This window comes from Callospermophilus lateralis, chromosome 14 (genome assembly GCF_048772815.1).
Source record: "Callospermophilus lateralis isolate mCalLat2 chromosome 14, mCalLat2.hap1, whole genome shotgun sequence".
NCBI lineage: Eukaryota > Metazoa > Chordata > Mammalia > Rodentia > Sciuridae > Callospermophilus > Callospermophilus lateralis.
Genome location: NC_135318.1, coordinates 74,260,649 through 74,276,404, shown reverse-complemented (window position 1 = coordinate 74,276,404; position 15,756 = coordinate 74,260,649).

Sequence of the window (15,756 nt, the reverse complement as noted above, 5' to 3'; positions counted from 1 at the left end):
AGATAGCGTGCCAACTCTCCACAAAAGAATTTGTTTATCACAGGCCACAGTGGAAGCCGGCGCCATCTTCTAATGGCGGCCACAATCTACAGAAACGGCTCACCACAGTTCCCCCTTCTAATTTATAAAACAATGCAGGCGAAAGTAGAGGTCCTATCCCACTGTGCAGAAGTGGCTGCAATGTATGGTTCAGTCCTAAGGAGGCGCCTTCCCCAGACCTGACCCCATATCAGCCGACGCCTTTTTTCGTAGGGCGGGGGTGTGGACGTCAAACCCGCATGCAATAGGACATGCTTTCCTTGAGGTCCGTTGAGGGATCACTCAAGTGCAGTGCTTTGCCTCGCATCCTGTATCGTGACGAAGGTGGACGAAGGGGGACAGCTGAGGCTGTTCTGTGGCTGAACACAACGACAAACGAGTTGACAGCACCCTGAAAGAAAGGCACGGACTTTAAGGCGATAGAGAAGTATTAGTGTGGAAACCCACCTGCGTGCAATGGCAGCAAGACCGGCAGAGTGCAAGGGCTTTCCAACACTAAGAGAATAACGAGGAAAGACATGCCGATCCCAGTGCAATGTTATAACAACTTGGGGTGCAACGACCATGTCAAAGATTTACTGTTTAAGCTGTGCAAGCCAGACTTGAGGTGAATTGCCATTTTCTAAAGCTGCAAGAGCTTGGATGATCATAGCCTTATCGTGAGCATTGCGGGCCTTGAGGCGACAGAGAAACCACAAACAGAGAAACATACCGAAGCAACACATTGCTCCAAAAATGCCTACCCCCACCCACTCTTTAAAAAAGGAAAAGGCAGAAGATATCCAATCGGTGAATTGACCCAAAGTCACGGGATCAACACGGGTGTTATTCAAGACAGCTATCTGGGTTAGTTGAGACTGGATCATGTCTTCCGCTTCCATGGACCAATTTCCAGCCAAATATTCGCCAATGATGCGGGAAGCATTCCTGGAATCATTAATTCTGACAGAGGTTATGCATAAATGTGCACGTTGGTCAACACAACCCAAAAGCACTAAGTCAGCCAATTCTTCTACCTGAGCTTGGAGTAAATCTATTCTTTGGTTGGCAGCTAAAATCCCTGACAAAATATGTAGATTAATTGTATTTTGGGATTCAAGTATGGTGGAAGTTTGTTGGACAACTTGATTAATGGTGGCAGCAGTTTGTACTTGATTGGCCATAGCCACTCCGGCCGTAACCGCTGCAGCAGCAGATATCGCCACGGCTGTCACTATAGCTGCTGTGATCCCAAAATCTCTGCAGACTCTAAGTAGCTCAACAATAGGGAATTTATCAGGATCCGCAGTGACCGGGATTGGGACGAAAGTTGGAATTTTCATAACCACTGCTACAGTCCAGGAACCATTCCAACACTCAGATAAGAGACAGGTAGTATGAGAACAATCCAGCATCCCCGATGAGGTGGCCTTAGCCAAAAGGAATAAGAAGGGGGATTGGACACAGACCATTGCAGGAGGCAATGTGGCATTATACAACAGAGAGTTGAATGAAACAGATGTAAGTCTATTACCTTGTTCACTTTCCCTAACAGTACCAGAAATATTAGCCGGCCAACTTTTGGCTCCTAGCAACTGAGCCAATGCAGAAATATCGGCTGAAGCCCCCTTTTCATTAGAAATCAGCCATTGAAACCAGGACCAACCTACTCCTGTAGAGGAGCTGGCACTATTGTTAAAGTTATAAACATACCTATTAAGAGAGGGGGAAAGGGAGAAACCTTTAGCAACTTGATGTTTCTCCCAAGAATGATCCTGACAAGGCGTAAATGTTGGGGGGAAACCAAGATTAGGGGAACAGTAAGGAGAGGCCTTAAAATGAGTGGCATTATAAATACTACTAGAAGAAGGAGGCACTGGGATTAGTACCTCGGAGATAATAGCCAAGGTAGTTATGTTGAGAGCAGAGCTGCTGTTTGCGGGGGTCCCTGAGCCTGATTGCTTCCCCGAAGCTACCTTGCTCAATACATCACTGATAATGCTTCCTGAGACCTGATTGGACCGCAATGGCTCCTCCCAGTTAGTCAAATTTTTGGTCTTAAGGCTAATGCAATTAGCGTTTCTAAGGCTGAAACAAAAAACTCCTGTGAGATTAACTTGAGATTGATTAAAAATTCTCTCCATGTCCCCTCTAGAAGAGGCACAGGGAGTAGACATCTCACATGAGGTAGAAAAAAGAGTGGGGAGGACACTAGAATTACCATGAAAAAGCATCGGCATTGGCCATGCCCGTGCCATTGCCCACCACTGCATTGGTGTTGCCTGTGCCATCGGCACCAGCACCAGAGCCAGAGCACTTAGCAGAATGAAGATCCTCATCACAGGATTGTTGTGGTATCTCTTGTTGCTGGTCAGCTGATGTCGAGACTCTTCTTGTCAAGCGTTCAGGGACCCACAATGGTTCCGTACGATCCTGGGGAAAAACACATACAGATCCTCGTGCCCATGTCAGCACGGGGTCAGGGCCGTTCCATTGGCCCGTGAGAACATCCTTCCACTTAACATAGCCAATCACAGAGGGCTGAGGGGACACATGTCTATCGGCCGCAGAGCGACCATGAATATCCAAATTCAAAAAATTAATGGTAAAGAGAGCTAAGGACAGGCGTTCTTTAGGAGTGTGTTCAGCTCCTATTCCCCCTTTTTGTTTTTGTAAAGTTTCCTTTAAGGTGTGATGAGCACGCTCAACAATGCCTTGTCCTTGAGGATTATAAGGTAAACCATGAGTAAGTTGCACTCCCATAGTAGAACAAAAAGCTGTAAATTGTCTGCCAGTATAAGCAGGTCCATTATCAGTCTTAAGGGATGCAGGTGCACCCCATGCTGCCCATGCCTCTAAACAGTGAGTAATGACATTACGTGCCTTTTCTCCCGATAAAGCAGAAGCATGGATAATTCCAGAGCACGTATCAACGGAAACATGCACATACTTAAGGTTACCAAAGTCAGGTATATGTGTCACATCCATTTGCCAAACAACCAATGGCTTTAATCCCCGTGGGTTTACTCCATAATTAGGGGGATGAAGAAATGTGACACAATGGGGACATTGCAATACTATCTGCCGAGCATCCGCTCTTGAGATGGAAAAACGCCTGCGCAGCCTTAATGCATTAACATGGAAGTTTTGGTGAAACAACTTAGCCCTCTCTAAGGAGGAAGCCAAGCATATCAATTGACCTCTAGTGGCTAAGTCCGCACAGGCATTACCTTGGGATAACGGACCAGGAAGAGAGGTGTGAGCCCTGATATGCATTGGATAAAAAGAAGCAGTGCGGTTAGAGATAAGCTGTTGAAGCTGAGTAAAGTAAACAGACACATTGTGGGCATCACTAATAGTTCCCACGGCCTCCAGGACTTTTAGTGCTTGTACCACATAGCTGGAGTCCGAAATAAGATTAAAAGGAAAAGAACACTGTTTAAAAACTTCAATAACAATTTGTAGTTCTACCCATTGTGGATTTCCAGGAGCAAATTGATGCTGGATAGGGGGAGAGTCATTAATTACATAAGCTCCCATTCCAGACTTGGAACCATCAGTAAAAATGTTAACAGCCCCCGGAATTGGACTGGATGAAGTTACCTTAGGGAAAATGATGGGATGTTCTTTAACAAAATGGAGTAATGGATGAGAAGGGTAGTGATTATCAATACTCCCTTGAAACGAGCAACACAGAATAGCCCAGTTGTCTAGAGTAGCACATAAAACATTAAGCTGAGCTTTAGTGTAGGGTATGATAAGAGAAGAAGGTGATTGGCCGAAAAATTGAATGCTCTGTTGAATCCCTTTAAGTGCCAATGCTGCAACAGCATCAGGATAATATTCTAAGGATTTTCCTGGGGATACATGTGGGTGGATCCATAGTAAAGGCCCATCTTGCCACAGTACTCCAGTAGGCTGCCGCATAGTGGCAAGCACACATAACTGGAAAGGTTTATCACTCTGGAGCCTGCATAGAGTGGCATGCTGTATAGCTTGTTCTACTTTTATAAGGGCCGCTCTAGCCTCAGTAGTGAGGCTACGAGGGGAAGCAAGATCTGGATCACCCTTAAGAGTAGCATACAAGGGCTGGAGCACAATATTAGGAATATGTAAATATCCTCTTATCCAATTAATATCTCCCAGCAATTTTTGAAAATCATTTAAAGTTCGGAGATCTTGAGTCCTGATGGTAATTTTTTGTGGTTTTAATTTGTCATACCCAATTGTCGCTCTCAAAAACCTGATAGAATCTCCCGTTTGAACCTTTTCAGGTGCGATGTGCAGTCCATGTTGAGCCAACAGCATCACGAGTTCTTTATAAGCCTCATAAACTGTCTGTTCTAATTTTGCGGCCAATAACACATCATCCATATAGTGAATGATCTTGGTGGAGGAATACTTATGTCTGAGAGGTGCGAGTGCCTTCCCCACATACATCTGGCACATCGTGGGACTGTTAGCCATCCCCTGTGGCAACACCACCCACTCAAACCTTTGATCTGGTTCCTCATGATTACACGAGGGAAGGGTGAAAGCAAAACGTTGTGAATCTCTAGGATGCAAAGGAATGGAAAAGAAACAGTCTTTAATGTCAATAACAATTATATGCCAGCCTTGAGGAACAGAGGAGAGCAGAGGCAGCCCTCTTTGAATGGGCCCCATGAGCTGCATCTGAGCATTAACTGCTCGTAGATCATGCAGTAGGCGCCACTTCCCTGATTTTTTCTTAATGACAAATATGGGAGTATTCCATGGAGAAGTAGAAGGTTGGATGTGACCCAAATCAAGTTGTTCTTTGACTAGATCATGGGCTGCTGCCAGTTTAACCGAGGGAAGAGGCCACTGAGGCACCCAAACAGGCTCCTCGGTGAGCCATGTTATGGGTATTTGAGCCCCAGTGGCCCCTAGGAAAAACCCAGACCAAACCTGTTAAGCTTTTGATGACCTTGCACAGGATGCTTATGTCCCTGTAGGTGCCTTCCTAGTCCTAGACCTGGCCTATACCCCATATTTTGCATGATATGTTGAGACACTGGGGAATAGTCATTACTAAGAGTGAACCCCATGTCTTTCATCAGATCACGGCCCCATAAAGAAATAGGTAAATCAAGTACATAAGGCTGAAAGGTACCATCATGTCCTTCCGAGTCCTTCCAAGATAGATGGCTACAGCTGATTTGAGGGGCTTGGGCATATCCAAGTCCTCTTAAGGATTGCTCAGAAGCCTGCACTGGCCATCCCCTAGACCAGTCCTTAAGGGCTATGATACTACGATCTGCTCCTGTGTCCAGCAATCCCACAATAGATTTACCTTCTATGCTTAATTCCAAAGTGGGGCGATTGCTCATATCCAGTGATAAATAGGCACAATTTCCTCCGGTGGTACCAATCTGATTTCCTGTCCGTGACCTTGAGTCAGCAGGGAAGTGATTATGCAAACTAGGCAAAATTAGCAATTGAGCAATCCGATCCCCTGGGGAGATAGACACAATGCCCCTTGGAGCTTCCACCATAACCTTTACTGCCCCTACAGTATCAGGGTTTACAACTCCGGGGAAAACATGAAGACCTTGTAGGATAGAGGATGCACGTCCAATTAACAAACCTACAGTGCCAGGGGGTAAAGGCCCTTTGAACTCAGTTTCCACCAATTGGACTCCCATCTTAGGTGTTAATACGAGTCTGGAGGTGGAACAGAGGTCCAATCCCGCGGCACCTGTAGTGGCTCTCCGCATCTCGTGGGATGGCGCAGAGAAGGCCATGTCTCGGGTTCGGGTGTGACATTCTCCATTGCCCTATATATTTGTGGGCCCTGGGGTCGGGGGCCCCTTCGGCCGTTTTTTGGCCCAGCTGAAATAGGCTGTCCATGGATGTCCCTCACTGATCTACACTCCCTTGCCCAATGCTTCCCCTTTTTGCATTTTGGACACAGCCCCGGTTGACGAGGGCCATTAGAAGGGCCACCGCGAGGAGGTCCAGTAAAATTGCGTTTTTTGGGGCAGTCACGTTTGAAATGGCCGGATTGACCACAATGGAAGCATGTTCCGGCACCAGGACCGCCCCCTTTTGCAATCCGAAGGACAGCAGCTGCAAGACCTGCATTAGTTAAAGGTCCTCCAAGCTCTCTACACACTTTCATCCAAGCTTCTATGTCCTTGTTTTTATAAGGAGCGATTGCTGCTTTACATTCTTTGGTGCATTGCTCAAAAACAAGTTGTTTAATCAAGGGCATTGCTCTATCAGGGTCACCAAAGATTTTTCCTGCGGCATCCACCATCCTAGCAACAAAGTCCGAGAAAGGTTCTGTGGGGCCTTGCATGATTTTTGTTAAATTGCTAGACACTTCTCCTCTATTTGGGAGTGATTTCCATGCACTGATACAAATGTTATTGATCTGTTCATATACCTCAGGGGGGTATCCTGTTTGTTGATTAGCAAATCTGCCTTGTCCCAAAAGCATTTCCTTGTCCCAATGGGGGTGTCCCGCTGCATAGTTTTGGGCAGCCTGCTCTACAGCACCCTCTAGCACAAAGGCTCTCCAGTCCAAATATTTGCCTGGAGAAACACAAGCCCGAACAAGGCTAGCCCAATCAGAGGGAGTCATACAGTATCTAGACAGACTCTCCACCTGAGTTAATGTGAAGGCGGCATCCACCCCATAAGTGCGCACAGACTCTGCCAGGGTCTTCACAATTTTGAAATCTAAGGGCTCATGGAATCTTCCCCTATTGTCATCCTGGAAAACTGGATAAGCAAGACCCATCTCAGCGTTAACAGCCCTCCATGTTTGGGCATGGAAAGCTCTCCTCGAAACACCCCCACCGTACGGTGGCGGGTCCGGAGGATCATTTTTCTTGAGCTCCTGTTTATCTTTGTTCCCTTCTCCCATAGTTAAACTCCCTAGCTGCCAAGACAGTCTCCCGAGCTCCTCCTGCTCATTCTCCTCCTCTTCTGACCCACTTTTGCATGGGAGTGTGCGCAGTGTACTGAGATCTGGATACAAGCGTTTCCTCCCCCGTTTCTCGCTCTGCACATTCCCTTCCTCCTGAAATATTTCACTCTGTGCCAGAGACAATCACCTCCTCCCCTGTTTCTCGCTCCGCACACTGCCATCCTCCTGAAATACGTCACTGCCTGCCGGAGATAATTGTTTCCTCCCCTGTTTCTCGCTCCGCACACTCCCACCCTCCTGAAATACCTCACTGCCTGCCATTTCTGATCTTTCTTCATGTAATTGCTCTAAAACTTCTTGTCCTTTAGTAAGTGCTTCCTGACATCTGCCATCTGCGAGGCAACTACGGATCATCTTCCAAAGGGGTATCACCCCACCCTCTAATATGCCCTGCTCAGAAGCAAAGTCAAGATCTGTGCCTAACTTATCCCAGCTAGGTAGAGTAAAGCTGCCCGAGAACGGAAACCACGATGCAGCAATATCTGTCTTCTGTAAAAATCTCTGTAAAGTACTACGTTTCACTTCTAGGCTCTTGGAACGTAACAGGTTATCTAGGGCCAGGAGAAGCGGACTTGAAGATACGGCACCCATGACACAACAAAAGACACACAAAAAACAAAAGTGAAAGTAAGAGCGAAAGTACACAGTGCAGCTGCAATAAGATTTAATGCTCTCTCTGGCTTTACAGAGGAGCTGCCGCTTTGATAGCGGGTCCCAATTAGTCTGGGACTAATCTCCGCTTTAACCGCGGGTCCCAATTAATCTGGGACTAATCTCCGCTTTAATCGCGGGTCCTACTTATCTAGGACTGATCTTCCGCTTTACCTGCGGGTCCCAACTTACCTGGGACTAATTGGTGCACCACCCCTGACTGCTGAAAGTTCTGGTTCCCGGGTTTTCAGCACCACTTGTCGCGAACCCTTGCCCGCAAGGAAGACGCAACTCAGGAATCTTCTTTCAGCAGTTTATTCAGGCCTTGATTAAAGTATCTTTTAGTGACTCCCTTTCTTTCTCCCCCCGAGGGCCCAAGCACAGCCTAATAAAGCCTCCCACGTACCAATCTTAAGCCGCCGCGTGGATCTTTCTTATAGGGTGGCAAGAGATAGCGTGCCAACTCTCCACAAAAGAATTTGTTTATCACAGGCCACAGTGGAAGCCGGCGCCATCTTCTAATGGCGGCCACAATCTACAGAAACGGCTCACCACAGAACGCTATCAAGAAAATATGATGAAACTGCACAGGAAATTAAGAGTGGAGAAAAACTCCCTGGTGGAGCAAGAGGAGAAACTTTCCAAAGTCGAAGAAAAGTTGAGCCATACAATGGAAGAGCTGGAGACCTACAGAAAGAGAGCCCAATATCTTGAAGAAGAATTGCAGAGAACCATTCATTCCTGTCTGGGGAAGATTATTTCCTCTGAGAAAGAAGCACATGCTAGTGAGTTGGCAGCTCGGATTGCTGAAAGAAACCTCAGTTATTTCAGGAAACAAAATGCGCGCAACAGTCAAAAATTAACTGAGAAGGAGCTTAGATTTGAACTTGTAGAAAAAGATCCCTATGATGCACTGGATGTTTCCAACTCAGCAATGGGCAGAAAGCCTTCTCCAAATGGGCCCTCACCAATAGGTCAGCCTTCATCTGAAAGGAGAACTCCTCATTTTGAAAAGAGTGGTCCACTCACACTCTCAGCTTTCACTCCAGTGGGAGGAGGAAGAGGGTCAAGGGGCCCTGGAGAATCCTCTGGACCATGCCACTAGCAGTAAAGGAAGAGAATCCAGCTGTCATAAGTTGACAGATTTTCAGAGAGCACCTTCTCAGACTGGGCCCCTCTCTCCTCCAGGGGAACAGGCCAGCAGGCTGATGATCCCTCCACCAGGACAACCATATTCTTCTCATCCACATCTTCCTCTACAAAGGCAAGATAGGTTTTACTCAAATTGTGGTAGACCATCGGGACCAGCAGAACACAGAACTCCTAATATGCCTCCTTTGGATAAATGGGATGGGCCTATGTCTTTACCAAGGCAATCCAGTAGAAAGGAGACCATATTCGATCTCAGGGACTCTGACGTGCCTGATTCACCTCTCCATGCTGAAAACCAAGCACCTGGCTCTGGCTCCGTGTTGGCACCTTTCCCTCCAGTCAGAGGTGCCTTGTTTCCAGTTGACCCAAGGAGTCAGTTCATGAGAAGAGGACCTTTTTTTTCCTCCACCTCGCCCAGGAATTGTGTATGGGAACCTGGAGATCATTTTCCACCAGGCCTGCCACCCACTCCATTTCCAATGGGAAATGTCTACGCAGGGAGGGGGTTTTCGTCACAATCTTCCCCCAAGAGCTGGAATTCAGCCCTCTACACCCGCATTCTAAAAGTACAAGTGAGTTCCCTGAAGGGTTCCTTCCACCTGCAAATAAGCCTGTTACTCAACATCCAAAACCAAACAAGAAACCTCATGCTGTTGCTCTGTCTTCAAATGTAATTGGACTTATCTCTCATTTTTAGTTTTTAAGTAACTGCTTTTACTTCAGTAATTGACTATACTTTGGCTCAAATTGAAGCTCAATGAAACTATTATTCTTAAGATAGAATTTTGTAAATAAATTGGTTTACGTAGGAATCTTATGAGTAAATTATTCCTATTTTATTTTATTCCAGAGTACAGCATTTAATCTGATGAAGCCACTATTATATAAACAAGAATGGGAGTTCTAGGTACTTGTAATCTAGCTGCTGGAAATATATTTTAAACTCCCAACAAAGAAGTGTATTTAGTATGACTCTAGCAAATGTCAAGTGACTTTAGGCTTAACGAAATTGTCACTGATTTACAGACTGCTTGGGCATATCAGCAAGTTTTTCCATATCAGAATAACTAGAGCATGGGAGGATCAAAGGAGAGACCACAACTAAACATGTCACGGAAACAGGAGATCTCAACTACAAAGAAAAATGAAGACCTCTTTTTTGTATTGGTTGCTTAAAACATTCCATAGCACTTGAGATATCATATTTCCTACATTAGATTCAAGTGAGTTATGAACTCCCATTTTTACCCCATATACACATTGCACAATAACATTGTTTACACATCCACATTTTTACAACATGCATTATTAGTAACTGTTGTATTCTGCTACCTTTTCTATCCTCTACTACCCCCCCTCTTCTGCCCTCCCATCTTCTCTCTCTATCCCATCTGCTGTAATTTAAAGTTTGGGAATTGGAAACCACACTTTAAACTCACTGCTCCACTTTTTCCCTTCTGTCAAATTACTCATCATCTTCTTCTATTTCTCCTCCTCCTCCTCCTCTTCCTCCTCCTCCTTATTCCTTTCATTCATTCATCATACACTCATGCATTGGTTCATGCATTCCTTTCACATATGGTGTTGGGGACCCAACTCAGGACCTTTGAAAGTGCGAAGCCAGCACTCTAGTGCTGAGCCACAACCCCAGACCTGTATTTTTGATTTTATGACTGTTTATATGAAATTCAGAATTGCATTCTGCTATGGTTCACTGATATGTGGATTGACCTAGTCCTTGATTTCTGAGAGACTTTTGGAAAATACATAGGAATTATTAGGAGGTTGAAATGAAGAAACAAAGAGGAAATTCCCCAATTTCTTATTCTTAAATTCCGCACTCTGACTCTACCTACCTGTTATAAAAACTTTTAAATGCTTACTCCCCATTTCTATATCATTGCCAACAAGTGAACATTCACTGCCCTACAACAAACCAGAGAACTCACATTGAACAATGTTTCCCCATTAGAGACCAAGAAACAATACTTATTAAAAAAATACCCTAGCAATGAATTAGTAGTTAAAGCTTTTTTTGGGTGTTAAATGTGCTCTAATTATGTGTTTGTGTGTTTGTTGATGTGTGTGTGTGTGTGTGTGTGTGTGGGTGTGTGTGCTTGTGTGTCAAACATGCACTGAGGTGTAAAATAAATGCAGGATTGCAACGGCCTTCTTAAAAATAAGAAGCAGCTTTATCACATTTGTAGCCCAGGGAAGACTCTGCCTGATACTTGACCTACAAATAATTGAAATGTGAAAAATTCAGGCCTAGAAAAAGAAAGCCAACATACATAATAAATCTAATCAGTCTGTCTCACCTGTTTTCAAATCAGTTCTTTAAATAAACCTAAATTGCCAGCATAAAACATCAGTTGCTCTAAACGAGTTGATGGATGTCCCCTGCCATGGGCTGTGTAAAATACATGGAGGATCCCGCACTGATTGTTATCTAGAATGACTTCTGCCTGAACTACTATTAGTGAATAGTTGCTATTATAGTGCGGTTCTGATACCAGTAAACTTTAATGAAGGTAATTTCAGGATGCAAAGAAATAAATTGATTTTACTAACTGGTTTTTGGAAAACACTGCCATAAAAAATTATCAATATGTTCATAAAGGCATCTACATGTCTCTCCACAGGGGTTTTACTTAATGGGGGAGGGGGTGAGGTCTGGATATAACTTAACTGTCCATTAGTAGGTAGAACAATGTAATGGGAATCACAGTGCACACACTGGTTTGAACTCAATCTAGGTAACATGGATTCATCTCTGTGTAAGAGGCCTGCTTCTGAAAAACACAATGTAGAGCTCCAAAAGCAGAACGATACTTTCAGAATACCATGTTATGTTTGTAAATAGACAGACAGATAGATAGATATACAGAAATCAAAAATCTGAAAACGGTCTAGAAGTGTACATTTCAATAACTTACAATGTCAGTAGTGGGAGACTAATAGCAGGTCAAGAAGACTGTATCTGCATGCGAGATGGTTCAATTTTTAAAGAGTTTTTTTAAATGACAATGGACAGAAAATTCAAAGGGTTACAGTAAGTGTTGAGGAGTGACTTTGTAAAAGGAGCACAGAGGTGAGAAAGAATTAAGTAGAGTTCAATAGAACCAGGTATAATATCTGTACACATGACTCCATGAACAGGAGCAAAGGGGACACTTAAAGAAATCATAAGGACTAAGGAGAGATCAGGATGAGGGGGGCTTGCAGGAAGAGCTGAAAAAAACAAAAGCATGCAATGGGCAGAAAATGTGGAAGAAAAGGCCTCACAGGTGGTAAACTGATCCATCTCTCCCTGGTAGTTCAACTGTATGAATAACAGAGAGGCCGGCTAAGTGGGAAAGTACTTGGAAACTCTGTTCATGCAGACAACAGAAAGTGCCACCAGAGTGAAAAAAGTAAACCTAGTAAGGCAGCTTAGCCCCTTCCCCTTGGTATTTTATGCAGGCTCTCTTTCTTACTGGGCCTCTGTTCATCTACACTGATACGTGTTAGGTCCAAAGGCAGTGACAAACATTGTTACATGTATTGATGAATCCTGCCAATTCCACAAAGCACAGCCATTTTACTTAGTGTACTCAATACCTTCTTTGTGACTCTCATCTCGTTTGAAGAAACACTTTCAGAGGAAAGAAGTTCTCCCTAAGCCACATGTGTCCTTAAGTAAACTATGAATTGAGTGCTATTTCAAGGTGTTTGGGCTGATTCCTCCACATGGCCCGTAAAACCTAGAAAAGTGTCATGCACCAACAGGCAGTACATCTTCACTGAGTCCTGTTCTTTGCACTCCAGGGTCATATTATTGTCCATTTAATGGTCAGAAAAACAGTGTTACAGTGAGTATCCTTCTTAGTAGTAGGACTAAAGTGTTTTGGACTCGCACGTTCAGTTACTGAAACGGCTCAGGGTAGTGCACTTGAGAGCTGGTCATTTGATACAGGTACTGCAGAGGAAAACAAGCTACTCTCATTTGGCAACTTTTAGACAGTGATACACCTCTGGCCATGTAAGTGTAAATAACAACAGGTCTAATCATGCATGGTGGCCTATGGGCTTGGAACTTGCATGCTTACAAAACCAGTGATTACTTGTGCATCTTCTCCTTCGAACCTCATATGTGAATCATCAACTAGTCAAGTGTTAACTTGGGAGGAAAACAATATGTTGGGATGTCCTTTTTGTACATCAAGCCATGAACTCTTTGTCTTAACATCAACAATATAATTAATGTTCAGGAGTTACATCCATTTCAGAGAGTCATATCCATCCATCTCTTGGCTATATATTTTTAAGGACCAGCCAGCTTCCTTAGATGTTTTCAAGCCCATGAAAAGGCCAAAAAAAAAATCTGAAAGAAGAGTTTGACGAATTTTCAACAAATACTAATCTAGAAATGCTGACATGGAAACCAACTAAAGTTTTCAACTCCTTCTTTTTTGGAACATTAGCTATGCCAGGCTTTTCAAAAATGACTTCTCAGAACTGACTTGTGCCCATGTTAGCAACTCTTCTGAAATTACGTTGAAAGTAGACTAATGTGAGAGTTTCTCTTTAGAGATAATTCAGATTACTTGCATAGGAAGTGGCAGCAGGTCTGGGGATGTCGTAGCTCAGTGGCAGTGACCTTGCCTAGCTTGGGGCTGGCCTGCCATGGAGTTTCACCCCAAACACTTGCAAGAAAAGAAAATGGAGGGAAGGAAGAGGGAAAATTGGAAGGGAGGGAGGCAAAGTTGGAGGGATGGAGGGAGGTAGAAAAGAAGGAAGAAGAAAAGGAGAAAAACCAGGAAGGGAGGAAGGAAGCAAGGAAGGAAGGAAATAGGGAGAGCACAAGGGCAGGGAAAGAACTGAGTCACTAAAACAAAAGGCAAAGGACACAGAGACCACTATAGGCCATAAAAGCTGTTGGAACAGTTTAGAAAGCTTTAGAATTTGAGTGACATCAAACTGAATGTTATTATGACTGGATGGAATCTTCCTACTTAGCCCCGCCTTGGCCTGGCCTAAACCAAATCAAGGGGTGGGTGGCATGGAGAGGAATTCTCTCTGGCTGGAGTGGGAGGGACCTAAACCTGTGGAACTTGAGGATGCACTGGGTAGGGAAGGGGACAAGACTCCCCTGATGGGCATTTGAGCACAACAAGGCTCCTGGGAGCCCTTGATCATGGCTCCTACCGCCATATGCCCACCACCCGCCATACGCTCAGCCCCTGAAGGGGATCACAGTGGTCTGCTCCGTTGCCTGGTGCAGGTTGGAGTTCCTGACCAAACACCTGAGTGTCCACAGCCTGTGTTGGCCTGCCTGGGCAGGCTGTGGTTGTGGTGGCAAGAGCCAAAGCCGTCTTGGCGTGATGGAGGAGCCAAGGGCTGCCTCTCAGCCATACTAGTTGGTGGTTCTGGAAGAAGCACCCAGGGTTGTGGCAGCATTGTCTGAAGACATGAAGCCAGGCCATCTTTCTTATGGCTTTCCTTGGGAGTTGGTGATGTGTACAGCTCTTGGATTTTTTGCTGTTCTCTCACTTTTCTGGAGAAGTTTTCAGTCGGTCAGTATCAGGCTTTACGTGGGAAGAGAAAAAAAGCTGACTCTAAATCTTGCTGGACTTATTGAAAAAAAATGTGGACTTCATGAGAAAGTTAGCCTTGTTGAAAAAGAACATGAAGGCTTAGATTCATCTTTAAAGGATAGCAGATTTGAGAAGGGTTCAAGGGAAGCACAACATCTGGAAGAAACCTACGAAAAGCTGCATAGGTCCGAATCCAGCCATGGCGTTGAAATGCTCTTTCTGGAAGAAGAGCTCAAATCACAGAAGGCTAAACATGGTCAACAGGATGAAACGATGGCGCATCTATCAAGAAGGATACAGGCCCTCCAAGGTGAAGCTGATTCCCTCAGATCACAAATAGCTGAAGCTAAAACAAACTGGAGACTCTTTCAAGTCAATGAGGAAGAACTGAAGCTGGCAATGAAAGAGGTTTTGAATGAAGGATCCCAACTTCCGCAAACGCAGAGACCAACAATACAAGGAGAAGTGAAGCACAGAGGGAACAAGGAGGTGTCCAATATAAAGCAAAAATCACATTAGAGGACTCTAAAGTCGCTGGAGAACAAGTTCTAAGAGACACAGAAAATCACATGGAGTCTCTGAGTGTATGCTTGCTGAAGATGAAGGATAGGTCTTCTCCAAGCCTGGGAGCCCAAAGGGATGGTGGTCACCTGGAATTGGGAAGGACGAGTGAACCAGAAATTGGTGCTCACTTGGAGGATGAGTCCAAAGGAGCTTTGAGGATCCTGGTTGATGGTGCTAAGCTAAAGGCCTCCTTAGAAATCTTGGCAGGAGGAAGAAATAAAAAATATACTTTCTCATCTGAAGTGGCGAAAACCACAGAAGACCTTACAGAACACCTTAAAAGTCTGCAGACTGAACAGGCATCCTTGCAGTCAGAAAATGCACAGCTGTAAAGTGAGAATGAGACCCTACAGAAGAACTTTAAAGTCATGGTGGAACGCTATCAAGAAAATATGAGAAACTACACAGGAAATTAAGAGTGGAGAAAAACTCCCTGGTGGAGCAAGAGGAGAAACTTTCCAAAGTCGAAGAAAAGTTGAGCCATACAATGGAAGAGCTGGAGACCTACAGAAAGAGAGCCCAATATCTTGAAGAAGAATTGCAGAGAACCATTCATTCCTGTCTGGGGAAGATTATTTCCTCTGAGAAAGAAGCACATGCTAGTGAGTTGGCAGCTCGGATTGCTGAAAGAAACCTCAGTTCTTTCAGGAAACAAAATGCGCGCAACAGTCAAAAATTAACTGAGAAGGAGCTTAGATTTGAACTTGTAGAAAAAGATCCCTATGATGCACTGGATGTTTCCAACTCATCAATGGGCAGAAAGCCTTCTCCAAATGGGCCCTCACCAATAGGTCAGCCTTCATCTGAAAGGAGACCTCCTCATTTTGAAAAGAGTGGTCC